The following is a 4,902-nucleotide window of genomic DNA, read 5'->3' as shown; positions in this document are numbered from 1 at the left end:
GAGGCGGACAGATCATGAGGTCAGGAGCTCAAGACCAGCCTGGTCAACACGGTGAAACCCCATCTCTACTAAAAATACAAAAATTAGCCAGGTGTGGTTGTGTGTGCCTGTAATCCCAGCTACTTGGGAGGTTGAGGCACGAGAATTGCTTGAACCCAGGAGGTGGAACTTGCCATGAGCCAAGATCACACCACTGCACTCCAGCCTGGGTGACAGAGCCAGACTCTATCTCAAAAAAAAAAAAAAAAAGAGACAACTCAAACTAAAGCCACTTTTGAGGTATACCTCCTTGTTAACCAAGTACAACATAGTTACTATAAAAACTGTCTGGCTAGATAATAGAGATACTCAGTTTTTGTATCCTTCCTTACTCAGTCAACATCAAGAACATCTTCACGGGCCGGGCGCGGTGGCTCACGCCTGTAATCCCAGCACTTTGGGAGGCCGAGGCGGGCGGATCACAAGGTCAGGAGATCGAGACCACGGTGAAACCCCATCTCTACTAAAAATACAAAAAATGAGCCGGGCGCGGTGGTGGGCGCCTGTAGTCCCAGCTACTCGGGGAGGCTGAGGCAGGAGAATGGCGTGAACCCAGGAGGCGGAGCTTGCAGTGAGCCGAGGTCGTGCCACTGCACTCCAGCTTGGGCGAGAGAGCAAAACTCCGTCTCAAAAAAAAAAAAAAAAAAAAAAAAAGAACATCTTCACGTCGGGACCCACTCTTCTACATTATTTTGCATGGTTGAGACACCATTCAGTCGCAGTACATGAAAAAAAACAAAGGCAAAATAAAACACCATGTCATACTTATTGTCACATCCTTTCTCCACGTAGCCCGTCTGATCATGCCCAGTTATGTGCTTCTGAGACTAGATAGGCCAGCGGTGGCTCAAAAACCTTGAGACAGCCCCCACTCAGCTGTGCGCCCACCCCTCTGCCTCAGCCCTTATTCTGCCAACTCAGGAACAGCACAGACGGCTTTGACCAAACGTAACGCAGTCACCTTGGAACACAGTGTGAAGCTAAGGCCACAGGACAGAGTGAAACCATGTTCTAAAATACAGCAGATTTTTAAAGAACAGCCAGGCAGGGTTGAAGGCAGGGAGAGGGACTGGTCAGGAAATGCCAGTTTAAAGTTAGCTCTGACCTATTAATCAGCAGTGGGACAATGATGCGGTGGGGGGTGGGAAGGCCGGACATGTGCTCACGCCAGATTTATGGGCCCAGAACAAAGGATGGTCTGCTCGTTCAGAGAGTTTCTTTCCCTTTTCCTCTAGCAAAACGAGGACATTGTTTGATAAGCCAAAAAGAACAAATATTCCAAAGACTGAGGTCATTTCCAGAGATGCAACCAGTCCTGGTGGGGATCCGTACACTCTGGGGTGAAGACGAATCCTGCAGGGGGTTCTCGGACCAGCGCAGTGGGTGCATGTCATGAAACAGAAACCACAGGCCCCTCCCCTGCACTCTCGAAGAAGCTGGGGCCACCTGCCTGAGGCCGCTCTGAAGGTCTCTGAGCTGCTCAGCAGAGCTCCTTGGGATAAGTCCAGAAGCTTTTCCATGCAGACTGAACACACACTCCCTGCCTCTGTCCAGGCTCTGCAGGCTTTTCGGGGAAGGTCCTCCTGAGGGTGACTGGTTAGGATGCTGTTGATGTCAGCTTCCTCTCCATCCAGAAGAGAGTCTTGTTTCAACAGCGGGTCTCATGTCATCAGATTAGGAGAGAAGGGAAAAGTGATTAGAAAGGAAAGAAAGGAGAAAGTGCTCAGCCAGGCAGCTGGATGACAAAAGAAGTCAACCTCGTGGAGAGGAGGTACCGACTCTGCCTCTCAGAATCTTTCAGAGTTTGGGAACTGACTATCTGTGACTTCCCAGCCCTCCTTTCTTGGGGTTGCCACCTTTCACCAGGCTCTGGTTGCCTTATACCTGGCTGGAACTTCCAGAGGAGTCACTTTGACACCTGTCTTGCTTTCCTCCAACCCAATATCCACACGGTCCACACAGCCCACCGCCAATTGGGATGAACTTTTTTTTTTTTTTTTTTTTTTTTTTGAGACAGAGTCTGGCACTGGAGTGCAGTGGTGCAATCTTGCCTCACTGCAACCTCTGCCTCCCAGGTTCAGGTGATTCTCCTGCCTCAGCCTCCTGAGTAGCTGGGATTACAGGCACCCGCCACCACTCCTGGCTAATTTTTTGTATTTTTAGTAGAGACGGGATTTCACTATGTTGGTCAGGCTGGTCTCAAACTCCTGACCATGTGATCTGCCCGCCTCAGCCTCCCAAATTGCTGGGATTACAGGCGTGAGTCACCACACCCAGCCCTTGGGACGAACTTTCTAATTCTAATCTAATTCTAATCTAGATAGCTAACCATGTCCCTCCTGGCTAAAACACATTTAATTGCTCTCCAATGTCTTCAGAAAAGATGTGCAGAAACCTCAGCCTGACAACAGGCCCTTCATGTTGTGGCCACATCTGTCTTTCCAACTCACGTGCCATCTCTTCCCAGCCCTCACTGCAGCCTTTAGACCCATATAATTATTTTCTCCTCCCTAAACATGACATGTTCCTCCTGGAAAAATTCTGGCCATTCTTTAAGACCTAAGTTCCGATGTTATGTCCTCTGTGGTAATAACCTACTGTATGTTGCTAACCAACTCACACACCGGCTGGGTTCTCCACTTCTTTGCCTGGGGTCCGGTGCATGTGTTCACTCTGCTAATAATAATAATAGCCTACACTAGTTAATTGAGGGGTCAGTTGAAGGCATGAATTCGTTAAATGACTGCCTGAATGAATGAATGATGATCTACTAGACACGATTAGCCCTAAGGCATGTGGAGACCCATGCAAATGTTTTCTGTGGGGTCCCTGTATATATAAACAATTTGAGTGACCTAAAATCAACGTTTAAGCACCATTCTGATCACCCAACTTCCTGTGATACTGCAAAAGAAATACTCTGTGGCTGGAAGAAAAGATCCTTTCTCCCAGCAGCCCTTTTGGAATTGGGCCTGGTCAGGGGTCCCTGAGACAATCTCATAGGTGAAAACCTTAGAGGTCTCCTAGGGCATCTGGTTGACCCCCTGTACTAAGAAGCGAATTGAAGAGCATTCCAAAGGAGAGAAAACAGGGACTGGGGATGACACGGTGGAGGTTGGGCCTAGAGCACCCTGTCTGGTTGGCACTACTGGCCTTGGCCAGTCTCGGTCACTGGAAGGGCTTAGAAGATGTTAAGGACAGCATTCTAAAGTACAAGACCCCTTCAAGACCAGCCTGGTCAGCATGATGAAACCCCATATCCACTAAAAAATACAATAATTAGCCAGGCATGACGGCGCACGCCTGGAATCCCAGCTACACGGGAGGCTGAGGCACGAGAATCACTTGAACCCAGGAGGCAGAAGTTGCAGTGAGCCAAGATCACACCACTGCACTCCAGCCTGGGCGACAGAGCCAGACTCTGTCTCAAGAAAAAAAATTAAATAAATAAATAAAGTGCAAGACCCCTGAGGCCCAGGACCTAAGGCAGGTGCTCCACTTGCCTGGGTGGTACTGCTCCCAGATAACCATGTGATTATATACTTCTTCATTCAACAAACATTTACTGAGCTCCTACTATGGACTAGGTACTTTATTAGAAGCTGAAGTCACATATTCATAGTTATTTATTGCTATGAGTTAACACGTTATCTCTGCCAAGCAGTGAACTTAATAATAACACACTGAGACCTGCACAGTACAGGAGCATAGCTATCATCTGGCCCATTAGGAAACTGAGCCAGAGAGGGGCTGTCATACCTTCCATGAGCATCTAACCACATGCCTACTCCTGGGTGTGGTTAGAAATGCAGCAAAGAGGTTTCTGAAAGAAAGCAAAAGACAATCCATTGATTTCACTTCCAAAAATAAACCAAATCGTGAGGAGAGAAAGAATAATGACTTAAAGCCTATTCTGAGGTTCAACAGATGATGGAAATAATGACTAAAATCATCCAAATGACTTTACACTGGGCTTTCAGTAATGGCAGCAGCAAAGCTACTCAAGCCTCTCAGAGTAGAGCTGTGGAGATGTACAGCCACCCAAGGGCCGGAAAGGACAATGGCTTCAACTTCTCTCCCTGAGCCTCTATTTCCCCATCTGTAGACCAGCCCTTCGCATGCTGATCAGGACCCCCATGTGTTGTTGTGAGATTACAATGATAGTAAAGATCATGAACAACCTGCATGCACTCAAAGCGCCTGCCCTGGGTTGCTCACTAATAACGAAGAAGACGAAGGGTTAGTGCGTGGCTTTCTCTCCTCACCAAAAAAAAAAAAGGGATGGGTTTTTGCAATGTGGGTTTTTATGAAAGGAGAGAAAAAAACAGAAGAAATACATCTCTCCTCAAACTAACTCTGAAGCTTTCTAGGGTTAACACCCCACCAGCTTTCTTGGTTTTTCCCTGTGCTCGCTGTTCACTTTTATACACACACACACACATACACACACACACACACACACAAATCCCCCCACAGCCTGACCCCTGAACATCCTAACCTCTAAGTCATGATTCTCAACCCAGTGCAACTGTGTCCCCTACAAAACATCTGGCAGCGTCTGGAGACAGTTTAGGTTGTCACACCTAAGGGGCAGAGAGGGTGGCTTGTTACTGGCATTAGTAGGTAGAGGCCAGGGATACCACTAAACATCCTATAATGCCCAGGGCAGTCCTTACCACAATGAATTATTCAGCCAAAACACTCAATAATGCCGAGGTTGGAAAACTCCACTCTAAGCCTTTGTTTATGCTGTTCCTTCTATGAAAAGTGTTCTCTTCATTGCTCTTCTTATTTAAATTGGGCCAAGTGCGGTGGCTCACACCTGCAATCCCAGCACTTTGGGAGGCTGAGGTGGGTGGATCA

Source organism: Macaca nemestrina, chromosome 14 (genome assembly GCF_043159975.1).
Source record: "Macaca nemestrina isolate mMacNem1 chromosome 14, mMacNem.hap1, whole genome shotgun sequence".
Lineage (NCBI taxonomy): Eukaryota > Metazoa > Chordata > Mammalia > Primates > Cercopithecidae > Macaca > Macaca nemestrina.
The sequence above is the reverse complement of the archived record's forward strand: the minus strand, read 5'-3'. Positions refer to the sequence as shown.